The following is a 17,630-nucleotide window of genomic DNA, read 5'->3' on the forward strand; positions in this document are numbered from 1 at the left end:
CCCTGCCCACAAGAAAATTTAGCAGACAAGTCTGGAGATAGCTCTGTGTGGGAAAAGGCTGGCAAGCACCCCCAAATGACAGGTAAAAATTCTTGAAGGAATCTGAGGAAGAACTCAGCTGGCTGTCTCCAGAGTGTAAGGTGGAAGAATGGGAGAGAAATTAGAGGAAATATCCTGGCTAGACAGCACTGTAATTGCACCTCGAAGGACTGTAGAATCTAGAAAAAAAGGTACTGTGCGGAAGGAAAAGAACCAGTGGAAGGAGTACGTGCATGCGTGGGTGTGTGTGGGTGTGTGTGTGTGTGCGTGCAAGCATGTGCGCAAGCAGGAGTATGGGGCTGGGAAAGAACAGGGCATGATCCGGTTTGGCCAGAACAGAAGGCCCCTGTGGAGGAAGAGTGGGAGAGCTGCTGAGGAGTTGGGACTCGGATCTCTCAGCAGTGAGTAGTCACTGAGAGTTTCTGAGCAGACAAGACAGGAACAAGTTTCTCAACAACAGCCACTCCCACCAGGCGACAGAGGGCTCGCCCACCCTCGTCCTGCTGTCTCCATTCTCACTTCTCAGAGGGGGCTCCCACGGCTCAGCGATTTCCCTCAACAGCCCCACTGAAGGGTGTGGCTTTGACATCAAAGTTCTAAACATTTCCGTTTTTGCAACACTTTTGGAAAATATCTTTCCCTCCCCACCCCAATCATGGAGGAAAGAGCAATGAGGGTAAAAGCTGCTCTATGACGATCTGGCAGAGAGAGGGAATGCACACATTAAGTGCATGACATTGTGGGATGATAAGCGAGGCTCACCTAAAGCAGAGGGTGAGGATGCTTCAAGGGCGCTGTGGTGCCCGTGAGTCCGTTCACTCATTCGTTCGTTCATTCATTCAACAAATATCTGTTGAGCATATTCCATGTGCCAGGCAGGCATTGCTCTAGGCATTAGGGATACAGCAGTGAACCCAAAATACCCAAAGCTCCTCCTTCATGGAGTTTGCATTCTAGACAATAATCAAATAAACGTATCAGGTGTCAGACGATTAGTACAAGGTGAACAAGTGGGGCAAGGAGGACATCAATTACTATGTTGCAGGGGAGGGGCGTCAGGAGCAAAGAGGGCAGAGGTGACAAGGAGAGCAGTGGGAGAAACGTGCGCTCTTTAATAGTTTAAGCCTAAAAGGCTTCTTCCTGGCAGGTGAACTCTAGTAAGTAATGATATTCAACTATCAATACTGGTGGTAATAGATTAATAGTAATGTCTATTGTTATTTCTATAGAGACTTCACTGTACTAAGCATTATTTCATTTATTCTTCACAATTAACCAATAAATATCATTAGTGTGATACTTTTAGGTGCAAAGGAAATTGAGGGAAAGAAAGGAAAGAGGGAAGAAGGGATGGATGGAAGGAAGGAAGGAAAGATGGAAGGAAGGAAGGGAAAGAAAGGAAAGAAAAGGAAAGAAAGGAAAGGAAAAGAAAAAAAGAGAAAGAGAGAAACCAAGGCTCAACTAAATTACGTAGCCTGTCCAAGTCATCCTATTCATACATACAGAGCATGGATTTGAATGCAGACAGTCTGACTCCAGAGCCTGCACTCTTAACCCAGACACTGGATTGGGGTACAGAGATAAATAAGTCACGGACTCTGTCTTGGAATTGCTCATAGTCTGGTAAGAGAGACAGACTCATAAACAAATAATCCTAGCACAGCGATAGGAGCTATAATCGAGGTATAATAGAGTTAAGGAGACACAGAGGAAAGAGTGACTAAGTGCCTGCCCGTGGGTGGGGTGGGGGGTCATCAAAATGCAGACATTTGTGTTTATGTAATTCATTGCTCTCTCTGGGCCAGCTTACCCACAACGAATCTGCAGTTCCTTCCAAAGGCTCTTTCCGGTGGATTGCCCCTGTCTGCCTTCACAGGTTGTGGCTTGTCAGCCCATTCTGCACAAAGTAAGTCGTTCTGATGCAAGGGCCACATGAAGTCTTTAGAACCATTCTGGAGAAGGAAGAAAAATAGCCATAGTTACCATAACTACCCTCAGACAAGGGTGAGGAACGTGACAACCAGATGAAGTAAGATGAGATCACCATGCCATGTTATAATGGAGGAGGAAAGGGGAGAAGCTGGCTTTCCACCCCCAAACCCCCAAGGCCATGTGCATTGTGCAGGCAGCTAACAGCACAGACGCTCAGACAGGAAAGCTGTATGCCCTTACCTAGCATGTTTTCCCCTAAACATCCCATTCTTAACTTTGTCCATGGATGAACTTCACAAAATTCACAAATCCCCTGAAATTGTATGTAAAATTCTATGTACCAGTTGTGCATTTTCTAGAGATTACTGAGTTCATACACATTTCAAAATAGTATATCCCCCCCCAAGGAGGTTCAGACGTATGCATTAAATACTTGCAGAGCTGTTACTCCAGTAGATTTAAGTGTAATATGGTCTTAATTACAGGCATTCTTAAGAAGGCCTGAAAAGTCTACGTGAATGTATGGATACCATTGTATACACCATGTTCATCAAAATTCTTGCAAATTAGTGTTGCCACTAGGTCCCCACCCATGAGGATAAGGCCTTCATGACTTCAGGGCTTGTCCTTGATTATGGTGTGTAGAGTTGACCTTTTATCTTCCTTTTGGCACTTCTGTGTAGGAGGATTAGCTCTTGAAGGCTACAGTGTAGCATTGGTTCTCAACCTTTGTGTGGGAGGGGTGCAGTATTGGATTGGGAAAGACAGTATCACATCACCCATCTCGTGTTTTCAAGTCACACACACCCTCCCACCCATCCCTTCTGTACCCCCTACCCCTCTTCCAGTCCTTTACTGATGTTGCCCAATGACAAATGTGCCATAGGCTGAAATGTCCTCTTTATGAACCATTAGCCTGGTCACTTTCAGTTACCTATCCTTAGCGGTTAAGAAAAAAAAATATAGGATAGAAAGCTCACCTCCAGATGCATAACTCTAAAGGACACCAGAAAATGGACTACCAAAGCTAACTTCATATTCTCATGGACCTGCTATTGGAAGGCATCAGGAAAAAGAAAATCTAAGATGAGAATCTGGCCTTGGTGATTCCCTACTCTAGATAATAGTGAGTCTGGGAGTGACACAAGGCAAATATTACTAGCTTTTCAGAAGTACCAAAAGAGAATTTGCAGACAAGGATCCCATTGACAGAAAAAGCCAGATGAAATCTTAAGATCTGGACAAGTTCATTATCAACCAAAACATTTGCCTAACCTCTTCCACATCAAAGCAGCACTGCTATTGTGATAAGAAGCAAGAAACCTATGTCTGCAGATGATCAGAGCCTCTTGTCTACCCTCACAAGAAACAAGTGCAGATGTGTAATGCATGTGAGTTGAGCATGTATGCATAAGCTAGACTCAGAGGGAAGAGTGCTATGTACTAAACCAATTACATCCACTTCCGGTGGGGTGGAAAGGGTGATTAAGGAAACAATGACTTGTGCAAATATCTGTTCATGAAATTACAGCCTGAGGTAGAGTCGCTGCTGACAAAAATATTATGAACGGGCTACTGGGATAACTATCCTATAGGATAGTTTTTCAAGATAAACCCAAAACTTCTACAGAAGATTTAATTGACAACCTGACTTGTGTTATAGAAGCATTCCAGAGAGCAGCTGCCAAAGAAGGAATGTAATAAACAAGTAAGCGGTTACAAAGCCCATCTCCTGTTAGCCTTGGGTCATTAATGATTCAGTAAAGACATCACATTCCACACCTTGTTCCATGTTTTATTAATAAAACTTAAATCTGAAGGACAAGGGGGAACCCAACCGATATTTTATGATAGCTATAGAAATAAGCAATACCTCTCTCCCCCTCTAAATTTTATATGAAGAAAAAAATTGATATCACAACTGCTGTCAGAGACTTTAGAATAAGACCCTACTATTGTTTAATCTCTTCTTGTTTAAAAAAAAAAAGTTTAAGAATGAGATGAAAATGAAGACTGAAATATCATTTGAAGTTATGCATTCAATATGCATAGTAACTATTATTACAATAATGAGTCAGGACAATGCATTATGTCATTGACAGGTAGAAAATCATCAGGAGTAGTTTGCAATATACATAGCTAACAGGCTGGAAAAAAAGCGAGTCTAAAAAATAAAAAGGCATTCCTCAGATCTCTCAAATAAACATTTAACGATTTGTGTTTTATGAACTATTCGTGTATGTTTCTGTGTATATGGAATTTAGGATCTGAAAAGTCCTAAGTGTCTTCTCCCTATTGGATGAGTGATTATTTGACTCAGGTTTGTCTCCCCCAATGGTACTGAATGCTCTGCAAGACAAAAATCATATCCATTTTTGTTTGTCACCATAACCCATCCCTGGCATCAGGGACAGTGCCTGGCACTTAAAAGGTATTCAGTAAATAGTCATTGGATGAGTGGATATATTGACACATTCCCATTCCAGTTTTGGTTCTTTCATTTTTCAGCTGAGGAAGGTGAGACCAAGAAAAACTACAAGGCCCATATTACACACCTAGTGGTAAAACAGGCTCTAGAATGATCCTCAGCCTCCTTCCAATTCATTAACAAGAACTGCCAATCTGTGCAATTTTTTATCACTCCATTACAGTATGACTATTCTAAAGGAAAACAGAATCTTTTATCTTAATCATTGTTTGCAAGATTATTAAGATTTTAACGTATCTTTGGCATTTTACCTTTGACACTGTTCTTCAGGAGGGCCCTGAAGAGAAAATGTGGACACTTGGAAGGACACTTAGTACTTGCCTCAGCAAACTGGTTAAAAAAACTCCTTTTGCTTTCATTTAATAGGTAAAAAGTTTTGAAAGAGACTTTGCAGCTATGTTTTTTTGTTTTGTTTTGTTTTGTTTTAAAGATTTATTTATTGATTGAGAGCTAGAGCATGCACCAGTGGGGGGAGGGGCAGAGGGCGAGGGAGAGAAAGAATCTCCCGCTGACTCCCCACTAAGCACAGAGCCCAATGCGGGGCTCCATCTCAAGACCCTGAGATCATGATGAAAGTCGGACACTCAACTATGGAGCTACCCAGGCGCCCCAGCAGCTGTGTTTACTTAAAGAACTGCAAAACTAAATGCTACTCGAGTGCTTCTAAATAAAATAGTCACTGCTTATGATGATAACTAGTTCTGACTAATAGTACGTTTTTTTTTTTTAATTTTCAATCACATTCCCTTAGACTCTGAAAAGGTACAATTAGTCAAAAAAATTTTTTTTTAAATAGGCTCCATGCTCAATGCGGAGCTCAACGTAGGCTTGAACCCACAACCCTAAGATCAAGACCCTGAGATCAAAACCTGAACTGAGATCAAGAGTCGGACACTTAACTGACTGAGCCACCCCAGGCACCCCCAATTTTTTTTATAATCAGTGTCTAGCACAAACTTAGTACAATAGACTACATATTTCTATATGTATATATAGATATATACATATACAATATATATATTTATAAACTTTAGATGCCAGGGTAAGCCCTAATTGTTAGGTGCAAGCTGTGTTGGCCAAATGAACACTCCCCTGATATCTTTCCTGAAGTGAATATCAGGTACTGAAATTTGTGAGCTTCGGTTTCTATACATGGCAAGCAAGCTCCCTTATCATGGAATTGGAGAAGAGGCCCTGGAGCCCACCTGCCTGTGTGAGAATCGTGGATGCACCCCTTATAAAGTGGATCACTGAGGGTAAGTTACCACAATCTCTTCCAGGTACACCCAGGCCCTTATGCAGCTCAGTTTTCCCATCAGTAAAATGGGTAATAATAGCATTTGCCTCACGGAGTACTTGTGAGGATTAACCCATCAACATATGTAAAGTACTTAGGACACTGTTTGGTATGTAGTGCCCACTAAAGGAACGTTTTTTATTACTCAACCAATTATAAGCAAAACGTTTCTGAGAACAATAATTTTGCTTGTGTATTCTGTTCCCAAAAGGAAGAAAAACAGCCTCCCTGCCCCTTCAATGTAAATGAATGTCTAGTAATACTTTGTGGGAACCACCCCTCCCCCACTCCAAGTTTCTGGAGTGCAGGTGGTATTTATGCCACCTTTGTTCCAGTTGTGGGCATATGGCTCAATTGGGCATTTCATACTCCCTGCCACCATGATTCACCAGTGATGGGCATGGGGTTCAATCAGAGCCAAAGAGATGTGACTTAAGGGCATGTGCTGAGATCACTGGGGGTTGTAATATTGTCTGAGCCACTGGACGATTCAAACATATCTGAAGCTAACTGTACCCTGAACTTGCCATCCTTGGGCACAATGAATTCCTTTTACGATGTAATCCATTTTTGTTCTTTACTATCTGCAATCCAAAGTCATATAAACTTATATAGAAGAGCTATCTAGGAAGATCTCACAAAAAATGCAGGTGATATAAAAAGAGTGATATCAAATAGATTTAGTGGATGTCAGAGAGGAAAAATAATGTTAAGCACACAGACTCTGAAGCCAACTGTCCAGGTACAAATCCTGGTACTAGAGCTCAGCTGCTGTATGACTTTGGACAAGTCACTTACTTATTTGTGCCTCTGTAATGTCCTCTGTAAACTGCAGGTAGTATAAAATCCACCTCCCAGGGATGTTTTGAGGACTAAGTAAGTTAATATATGTAAGGTACTTCGAACAATGCCTGGGACGTAACATGTGCAAATGGGACACAAGCTTTTGTTATTTTATCACTATTATTCAGACCTTAAATAAGTGGTGGCATAGTGTATCAAAGAAAAAGTAGGGAAAATGGCTCTTATGTTGCCAGCTGAGATTTTTCTGTATACAAAGGATGAAACTGATGAACTAAAAATGCCTCTTTATAGCACCTTCTTAAATAGACATTTTTCCAGAGAAGACATACAGATGGCCAAGAAGCAAATTAAAAATGCTCAACATCACTACTTATTAGGGCAATGCAAATCAAACCCACAAGACATCACCTCACACTAATAGGAATGGTTACCATCAAAAAACCCCAGAAAAATCACATGTATTGGCCAGGATGTGGAGAACCTGGAATGCTTGTGCACTTTTGGGGGGAAATGTAACATGCATCCGCTGTGGAAAGTAGAATGGTAGTTTCTTTAAAAAATTTAAAAGTTAAATGTAAAAAAATTAAAAATTACCATATGATCTAGTAATTCTACTTTTCAGTATATATCCAAAATTATTGAAATCAGGGTCTTGAACAGAGACATGCACACCCATGTTCATAGCAGCATTATTGACAGTAGCTGAAAGGTGGAAACAAGCCAAACGTCCATCAGTGGATGAAAGGATAAATAAAATGTGCTATACACGTACAATGGAATATTGTTCAGCCTTAAGAGTAAAGGAAATTCTTATTCATTTATTTATTTCCTTGAGAGAGAGAGAGAGAGAGAGAGAGCACCCGTGCATGTGGGAGGGGAGGGGCAGAGGGAGAGGGAAGGACTCTCAAGCAGAATCCACACTGAGCATGGAGCCTGACACAGGGCTTGATCTCAAGACCCTAAGATCATGACCCAAAGCTGAAACCAAGAGTCGACGCTTAACTGACTGTGCCACCCAGGCACCCCAAGAGTAAAGGAAATTCTGACACACGCTACATCACTGAGGGACATTGAGGACATTACGTTATGTGAAATAGGACAATCACAGAAAGACAAATATTGCATGACTCCAAGTATATGAAGTATTTGAAGTTGTCAAGCATATAGAAATAGAAAATACAATTGTGGCAGCTGGGGCTGGAAGAAGGGGTAATGGGGAGTTGAATGGATAAAGAGTTTCAGTTTTGCAAAGTGACAAAGTGCTGGAGGTAGGTTGCACAACAATGGGAATACTGAACTGTAAACCTAAAAGATGGTTATTATGATACGTTTGACGTTGGGTGTATTTTGCTATAATTAAAAAGAAAAAATTTTAAATAAAAAGAGTTCTTTAAGTACCTTTTTGTAGCCCTATAGGTAGCAGGATATCTGATACAGCTGCAACTCACTGACATTGAATGAATAAATGAACAATAATGGAATAAACCTAATGACAAAACAAGTGAAGGGCGAGATAGTTTACAGAGTTGAAATATTTGTGGAGTAAAATAGAATGAAGTATCAAGTGCTATGTGAAAGACTTATTTTTACTATGTAGTAAAAAAGTATGAGGCATGGGATCTATAGATACTGGTTCCAGTCTTGATTCATTGATTCATTTATTTTTCTCATTCATAAAATATTTACTGAGCACCTACCGCCTGCCAGCCACTGTTTACGTGCATCAGTGAACAAGACTGTCCTGACGTTTGGGGCTTATTTCTAGTGGGAGAGGACAGCAATACTCAGCTTCTGGTTGGAGCTGGATGTGTGACATCAGACAAGTCCCATAAGTTTTCCGGGTCTTAATTTCCTCATCTGTACCATGAGATGCATGTGGCAGGGGGGACAAAGTAATACTTATCCTTTTTACATTCCGAAGGATTTGAAAAGTACAGGTAAATGTGGAACAAGGACATAAGAAACCACTAGGGGGCAAAATGAGCACAGCCTAAACATTCTACTGATGTAAAATTCGAGAAACAAAAACATATGATTTCACTCATATGTGGAATTTAAGAAACAAAACAAACGAGCAAAGGGGAAAAAAGAGAGAGAGAGAGAGAGGCAAGCCAAGAAACAGATTCTTATGTATAGAGAATAAATTGATGGTTCCCAGAGGGGAGGTGGGGGGTGAGGTGAAGTAAGTGATGGAGATTAAGGAGCGCACTTGTCCTCATGAGCACCAGGTAATATATGGAAGTGTTGAATCACTATACTGTACACCTGAAACTAATATTACACTGTAGCTTAACTGAAATTCAAATAAAAACTTTTTTAAAATAATTTTTTTTAAAAAAGGAGTCATCCTTTTTGCATCATGAAAAAATAAGCAAACAGTAAATGTCATATATTATTGTAGGTAGGGAAAGAGCTCTACAGAACAGTTACCCCAATAACTATTTGAATAACTATGCTTTATTCTATGAATAAAGTACTTGATTTAGAGATCATGTTTTTTCTGAGGAATAACAGCAGGTAAGAAGCAGAATGCTTGATTAGTAATTGAAAAGCATAGCTAAATGCGTATAATAAGACCATGTCTACAGAACCACAAAATACCAACCAACATATTCAGTCTGGATGTAGCACTTTACCCCTTATTAGATGTGAGGATCCGATACATATTTAAAATTCTTTCACTTCTTCATTGCTACTATGTGTATCGGTCTCTGATTACACAAGAAAATGTGTGCTCTTCTTTTTTCCCCTTATATCTCACTGGGAAGTGGTAGTTTTAAAATGTAAAAAATCTTTTTGACAGTCTTCTGTCAAAAGCTGGAGTTTAATGCCCTATTCCTTGGAAATAGTCCAGCTTTACTGATATGTTTCTAGTCAATTGCATATGTTAAAAGTGACACTGTGTGATTTCCAAGGAAGGTGCAGAGGTGGTAATACAGCTCCTGGCTGACTCTATCTTTCAGGATTCTCTTCCTCAGAACACAGCCTTAATAATTTGAAAGGGCCCATGTTATAGGGAGAGGCCACATGTAGGTATCATGGCTGAGAGCTCCATCAAAGGTCCCAATCGGCAACTAGCATCAGAAGTCAGACCTGTAAATGAACGAGCTCTCCAACGATCACCATCCCCAGCCTTCAAGTACCCCAGCTGAAGCTGTGTAATTAATGTTATTATTGTTTGAGGCCATAAAGTTTCGAGGTGTTACTTTTACAAAGCAATAAAGAACCAGAACAGGGGTTAGTTGTCTTTGGGAATATGGCACAATAATTTCAGAAAATAAATGGCCAAAGGATTAGATCAGTGCTTCTGTGGATTCCAATTGGCATGGACCCACTCACACCTGCCCTGAGAACAATAAAAACATGCTGAAGATCTGTTATCACTCAGTGTCAAATCTCCTGTGCACTGATGTTCAGGACTATGGAGTCTTGGAGACAGATCAAGCCTCGTCATTTACAGGCATCATTATCACTGACATCCACTGGCAGGTTATTATAAACGTTCTCCCAAGCAGCAGATCTACAAAGGAGAGCCTTTTCTTGGTCTGGACCTTCTAGTTCACAAACAAGGAATGGCAAGTCTGGCTGGATAGAAACTCAGTAATGACTTCATCAAGCAGGAAGCCCTGAGGAACAGGAGTGTTTCTCCAGGCAGGTGACTGAAGATAGCTAGCTTGCAGCCAGTCTGCAAGGGAGATGGGAATATTGGGCTTCTTCAAGCTTAAAACATCAAGAGGCAGAAGCAGAGTCTGTTTGTCGTTTATAGTGACTGGCACATGGTAGATTCTCAATAAATAATTGTTAAATAAATATCACAAACACAGCATTATTTAATGTCTTAGCATTGGAACACTAAATATAACATGACCACTATCCTAATAGACCATCTGATGTGATGAGATGGTTACAACGATTCATTTATTCACCATCTCATCTTCATTCATCACCTACCACCTGAAAGTCACAGGAAGGATACAATGAGGAATCTGACACTAACCATATTAGTAAAATTGATCAAATCCCTTGTTCTGATCTCCTATTCACCCTATTAGTGAAGGAGGGATTGGCAGAACGTATGACACTCGACACTGGACAGATGAGATTGGCAGCAGCTTTTTAATTACATTTACTCACAGCCCTTGTGAGGAGGACACCGAAAGCCACACAGAGGCGTGTGGGGTTTGCACACAGGAATACAGTAAACCAGCAGGGGCTGTGGGAGACAAACTGTAGTGGCAGGAGGGTGGGGTGACCCCAGATTTCCATGGGGATATATGATTGGCTTGTAGGAAGCTTGTAGGAAGTTAAAACCAATTAGGCTGGGGACCATGTTGGGTGGAGCTGGTGTGGCTGATGGGGGAATGAGCCGGTGTGGAGCCTTTCCTGCTGGGTAGGGGACACATCTGGCAAGAGAAGACGAAGTCACGGCTAGGCTTTTGGGGCCCTGTGAGGGTCAGAAATGTCAAGACAGCACTTGAAATTTAGGTCTTATAGTACATCTCTTGGCCTCCAATCCTCCCTTGTAAAATCAGGTGGTGGGAAACAAATGATCTCAAGGTTCCCATCAGTTTTAATTCTCTTTAATTTACATTATGTGAAGCCACTCAATGAGAGGTCACTCTCGGAGGCACTTGCTGCCCTGATTTGTCTGTGAAGTCTATTTTTGTTGTGTTGGAGATGTCTCAGTGAATTCAGGCTAATCTCCTAGGGCCCTCTGAAAATTTTAATGTGAAGCCGAAGCATTTTATTTCCAGTGAGTGGGAAGGGGAGTACGTTAGAACATTTAGCACAGAAGTCAATTTTGGCATTAATAGGAAGAGATTTAGAGAGCCCAGGAAAGAAGTGGTATTTATAAGTCCAAAATCAACTGTTCTTTTAAATAACATCAACCTTTTAAAAGTAAAATCTTAGTGAGAATTAAGAAATATTTATATTTTCTTCCAGAAGTAAATATTCATTATTTCAGACAGTAGGGGATTTGTGATTCTTATTAGATGCTGCAAATTTAAGACTGCAGGGGAAGAGTCAAAAACATCTTGCCTAATTAATTTCAATCAAAAGGCAAAAAATGTGTTTGTTTTTGACTTCGAAACCTAAACTTGCAGAATTTAATAAAAACTGTAAGTCTGATTTCACACACCTCTGTTTTAACATAAAATTATCCTCATCTCAGGAAAAGTATTGAAGTTGATGTTATCAATAGTCTTAGTAACAAAAACTTATATCCAAGTACATAAAGAGCATTATGGTTAAGACAGTGTAACCTGCTCTAACAGTCATAATAGTAACCATCTCTGCTTAGAGAACATGCGTTCTCCAACATTTAAGAAATAATTGAAGAAAGTAATAATAATAATGAAAAGGGTGTGCTGCTGCCCAGGGGCTTCAAGCTAGCATGCTCTCCTACATAGCCACCTGTCTCATGCCCAGTGACCTATTTCTTATTCTGGCAAGACACTGTTATTACCAAGACATTAATATTATATCAAATAAAAATAAAAAATTAGAATTCTGTAGCTTGGGCATGTGTCCTCCAAAGAATGTTTCAAATTTATATTTAAATTTATCTGGCTTACAGCTCCTAGACCAGCAATATCTTGTGCTGGAAATACTGTCTTGTAACAAAATACAGTTTAATACAACAGGCCTTACAACAGCAAAGAGTTAAACTGTAATGAAAAGCAGTGGTAGCTTGCAATGTCTGAGGGCGTCATGAAGAATTCTAACAGAAAAATATAAAAAATGAATCGCCTAAAGGAAGTGTCATGTATTAAACTTACAGTCATCTCTACGCTGTTCTCTTATTGAGGACAATAAAACTTGATCCCTCCATCATCTTAAGAAGCATTATATTAAATTTTTATGGCAATTGGTTTACGTGGCTAGGACACTGCCATTTTCTTTCTTTGCAAATAAACATATTTTCCACAACATAAGTCACCTTATGCACTGTGTCCTGACAAATTCTGTGTGCTATGAGAAGAGGAGAGAAAGGGAGATCAAGCAGAAAGATGAGCACATTTTCTTTAATGTTTGAAATAACGTGAAACACACCAAGAAAATCAAATATGGGTAGCACTGTTCAAAATTTTCAAGTATAACTGCTCTCATGTATTAAACCAATAGCACCTGACATCCAAAGGTATGTGTGAGACTAAAATGCACAACCCAGATGAGCCCAGCTGGAAAAATATAGGACAGAAGACGACAAAAGCACACTTTCAATACACTCCATAGGATCAAAAGACAAGTTATAAAATTATACAGAACCCACAGGGAAGCATCAGAGGGAATGTATGCAATTGATTTTGGACAGAGATAGTTTGTTCAAGCCCAATCACTGCAGTTTTTCAAAGTCCATTTGGATTGCTGACAAAATCCTACGGCTTCTACAGCTATACGGTTGCAGCGATGACCGTAAGTTCAAACATTCACTGAATACTTAGTATTTAGGCACTGATATTTGCAAGCACTATCTCACACAATCCTTGTAGCAAGCACATAAGACGAATACCGTTATCATCGTGCTCTTTACCCAGGAGAAAAGTAAGGCACAGAGACTTTGCTAACTTCATGGCTAGTAAGTGGGAGAGGATGTAAATCCAGGCAGTCTGGCTCCAGACATGCTCCCTTAACCACTATACATTATGAATTAAATTACATGACAAATAGAAGGTAAACGTAAACATGAGGTGATTTGTCATGTGCCCAATGAGAAGATTACAAAAAATATTTTTTATCAATTTGAATATATACACATTTGGGAATGTAGATACAATTACCAACTAACTATAATTTTACAATTATCAACTAACTATAATTAGTTTTAAAATTAATAATTTTATTAATTTTAATTTTAAATTACATGCTAGGTAAATTAGTATATTCATTAGAAATATTGCCCTTTTTATATTCATGTTATGTAACACAATACAGTCGAGTGGTTTAGCATAAGGACTCTGGAGTCAGACTAGGTTCAAATCTCAGGTCTAGTATTTCCTACCTTATGTTGTTTGACAAGTTATTTAACCTCTCTGTTCTCGGTTTCATCAGATGTCAAGTATATAGTACCTACCTTGTCAGGCTGTCAGGAAAAGTAATTGAGTAGAAAGGTGGGACGGGCTTAGAGCGGCACAAGGCACACAGTACGTATATATTGGTGTTAGCTCTTACATTTTTCCCCCAAGCGCTTCACTTGCACCTTTGGCAGGAGGGGTTCTGCTATCACCAGAGCCCAGCCCTCTGATGCTATGTTTTACACTATCTCCCCTTCTAAGTTGTTTGAGATACAGAACTTCCACGGCTGCCACTGAAGTTCTTATTCCAAACCATAATAATATCCATTCACTTAATATTAGAAATGTTTCATTTGCTTTTTAAGAGGTGGTCTGATCTCTACAATAAAAATACAGCATTGCTTTAAAAATTATCTTTAAAAGCATTTTTTAAAAAACAGCATGAGGCACTTGGAATATTCAATTCAAAATCCCAAGAATAAATGCTAAGTTAGGATTAAATTTCTTTGCCTTTTAAAAACCCATTTTGTCTAAAAGCTTCCAGTGTTGTTCCAGGCAAATCTGACTTCCCAAGACAGTAATTTATTGTTCCAAGTAAAATAAATGAAATAACAGAAGCAGAATTTGAGGAGGAAACTCTTTTCTAAGGGATAAAGGATAATTTGGAGGAAATATAATTGTCATATTTGGGAAATGGAGTTATATCATTAATATTCAGGGATAGTAAAAAAAAGATCTTGGGCATTTACACTGGTTTTTACCATAATTATCAGGTTTCATCGTGGAACTTGACATGATAGGTACAGAGCTGCCAAATCCCCACCTCATTTTGTGCTTGTGGATATAGTTGAGAGTAGGGGAAACTACCCATGTTCAAACCAGACCTTTCTGGCAAAATTCCCCATGACATATTTACTATAAAACAGAGGGCAAGGAAGGCAACTCTAAAATCTAAGCACAATTTCATTGCTACCCTAAAAAAACAAAGTTCTCCATGTGTGTTTGTGAAGTATGTAAAAGTGTTAGTATGTATTCTAGGATGATTGTCAAACTAATTAGAAGATACCACTCATGATTAGAATGTTTGTTTTTTTGTTTTTGTTGTTGTTGTTGTTGTTGTTTTTTTTTTGGTCACAAGTTTGGTAACTGACATATTAAGTTCCAGGGACGAGTGGGCCACTGTTACAAGCCCACCTCATGTTCCATCAACTCTCAACCTGGCTAAGGCTTTTTACTCCTAATGAATACAATTCAGTGAATTTAACAGAGGTCAGCACATTCACCAAGTACTGCAGTTTGCTTTAATATAACTCTCTGGATACTATCCTGAAGTGGGGGATGCAACACCAAAAGAAAAAAACAAAAACAAAAAACAACCCCCCCCAAAAGAGGTCTACCTGACTAGCCACAAAATTGACTGTTATTCTCCAAGGGTTTTTTTTTTTTTTAAAGATTTTATTTATTTATTCAACAGAGATAGAGACAGCCAGCGAGAGAGGGAACACAAGCAGGGGGAGTGGGAGAGGAAGAAGCAGGTTCATAGCGGAGGAGCCTGATGTGGGGCTCGATCCCGTAACGCCAGGATCACGCCCTGAGCCGAAGGCAGACACTTAACCGTTGTGCCACCCAGGCACCCCTCTCCAAGGGTTTTCTGCAGGATACCTTGGTTTATACTTCAAAGTCAAACAATGTGGAAGATTTAATCATGTAACTTAATTTTTTGCTTGTCTTATTGAGTAAGAGACACATGAGGCTAGGTAGAGAGAGACAGGTAGGGGGCTACGTGACTAGGCTCATGCAGAGGGGTACGTGACCAGGCTCACAAAATCCCAGATGTGGAAAGATGTTATAGACAAGATATTAAGGGACCACTAAACCTCCAGTGGCAAACCATTCGGGACCCCTCACCCTCTAGAGAGCTTTTTTCTCTTTCTTTTCTGTTCTCACCTTCACTTAATAAGCTTTCACTTCACTTCACCCCTTTGTGTCCGTGAGATTCATTCTTCAGGTCCATGAGACAAGAACCCTGCGACCCTGCAACATTATCAAGTGGGGCAAGTGTTAGCAAAGAAGGAAATCTAGTAAATAAGGTCATTGTTTTCACAGATAGAAGCAGAATTTCAGTAACATCTACATCTAACAATTCATTCCTAAGCAGGTAATATTTTATGCTCATAGTCTTATATTTTATTTAAATTTGAGAGCAATATCTCTTTTGGATAGGAAGAAATGGAAACATGAGAAGACACAAGAGACTCCAAACTCTTCTAACCATAAGATCACTAAGTAGATGAAGTAATAGATTACCGCATATTGTCGGTAACTAGAAACTTAGCTTCATAGGTAACATGGCTTAGAGAGTATAACCACATAATTTATCAGCCAAACTGGGATACTTTTGATATCAAAAAAGGGACAATATTGATAATTATGCTGGAAAAAAACAGGCCTAAAATGGGGCAATGTGGCTGGCTCCAACAAATCTGGGTACATGGTCATTTTCCCAAGAGTTGTGCAGATGGCACCTACATCAGTAAACTCTAAAATGATTTATAAAAGTTGGTAAATTGAATAACTTGATGAGCTATTTCAGAAATTTTCTGATGAAATTAGCTGTCCATTCATCTCAAGAGTATACTCCTTGGTTTTTCAGTTTGTTATGCCCTTTTACTATTATTACTTTTGTTTGGAGGCGACTGTGGAGTTTTTTGTTTGGTTGGTTTTATTTGTTTGCTTCATTATAGTGTGTATGTTGAAAAAAACCTTTTAATCCATGAAATTTTACTATTCCTTTGAAACTGGTCCCAGAGCAATGGCCTGGTTTCTTTTGATCATGGTTTCTTAAAGATCATGGGATTTGGGAGCCAGCATATAATGCAAGGGCTCATGGTATAAATTTTAATACTATAAGCTCTGAAGACAGTTCTGCTCATTGGTTAATACCATGGCATTTGGAGTGAGGATTCCTGCACTTTCGGAATGTGATTTAACACAGAACCCAGAGCAATCAAAAGGAAAGAATCTACTTATGCCACTCTTCAGTTCATAACCTTCGGTGGTTCTCCTTTGTCTTTTACAACTAAAACCAGAATCCCACAAGACATTCTATTCCTGGTCCTTGCCTGTTGCTCCAGCCTCAACTCCTACATGGCTCTCCTCCATCAACTCTCCAACCATCCTGGCTTCATTTAAACCAGTGATTTCCAAACTCTGATCTTATCCAAGAGACATTTTTAGTTGTCACAAGGTGGCAGTGGGGATGGGGGGGATGTGCCACTGGCATTTAGCTGGTAGAGGTCGGGGATGTTGCTAAACATCCTACAGCACACAAGGCAGCATCCTCCGTAAACCCCCCCCCCCCCGCCCCGCAAGAATTGTTTACATCAAAATGTTAATAGTGCAAATGTTGAAGAACTCTTATTTACACCTTTTCTGACACCACGTTTTCCCTAATCCTAGGCCTTGCACACACTTCTCACTGCCTGAAATATTCAAGCTCTTCCCCTCCTCTTTTTCCATTTTTTAAATAACTTTTCACCCTTTTATCACCTTTTCACAGTGGCTTTCCCGATTTTCTGCCCCAGATGAATATTACACTCTTTCAACGAATTATGTAGCACTTCAGAATATTAATAATAGTTTTACATATTCTTATATGTGTTTGATAACCTCACCCCAACGAATCCCAGGTGAGCGCTACCATTTAGCTTGTATTCACCATAGTAACCCCAACAGCTAGTACAGCGAGGTGAGTCGTCCTGCAACACTGCATTCAATGTTACTAAATGAACATTTAACAGCCTCACTTACAAAAGGAGAGCAATAGAGTCATCATCTCATTAGGTTGTAAGGACTAAATAATACACATGAACTCTGTAACACTGTGTCTGAATCACGGTAAATCCAGAGAGACCGACGCTCTGTAGTTTGTGGACAGGAGACCCGCCGTATCCGCTCAACAACAGCGCTTGCACATCCTCTGCCAGGTCTTCGGTCTCCTAAGGACTTGTCCCTCCTCCAAATAGTTACCAACAATTCCTGCGCCTGCGCTTTT

General features: G+C 39.8%; 1 long non-coding RNA gene across 1 annotated transcript; it reads right to left on the reverse strand.

The window, feature by feature from the left end:
- Positions 1–1,855: 1,855 nt before the first annotated feature.
- On the reverse strand, positions 1,856–17,606 carry LOC148110099 (uncharacterized). Its single transcript, XR_015724330.1, has 3 exons — positions 17,387–17,606; positions 15,524–15,610; positions 1,856–1,991 (listed from the first exon to the last, which is right to left on the reverse strand). It is a non-coding gene; the product is annotated as an uncharacterized LOC148110099 (long non-coding RNA).
- Between the last annotated feature and the right edge of the window lie 24 nt (positions 17,607–17,630).

This window comes from Ursus americanus, chromosome 5 (assembly GCF_024610735.1).
Source record: "Ursus americanus isolate L20-20 chromosome 5, mUrsAme1.1.p, whole genome shotgun sequence".
Taxonomy (NCBI): domain Eukaryota; kingdom Metazoa; phylum Chordata; class Mammalia; order Carnivora; family Ursidae; genus Ursus; species Ursus americanus.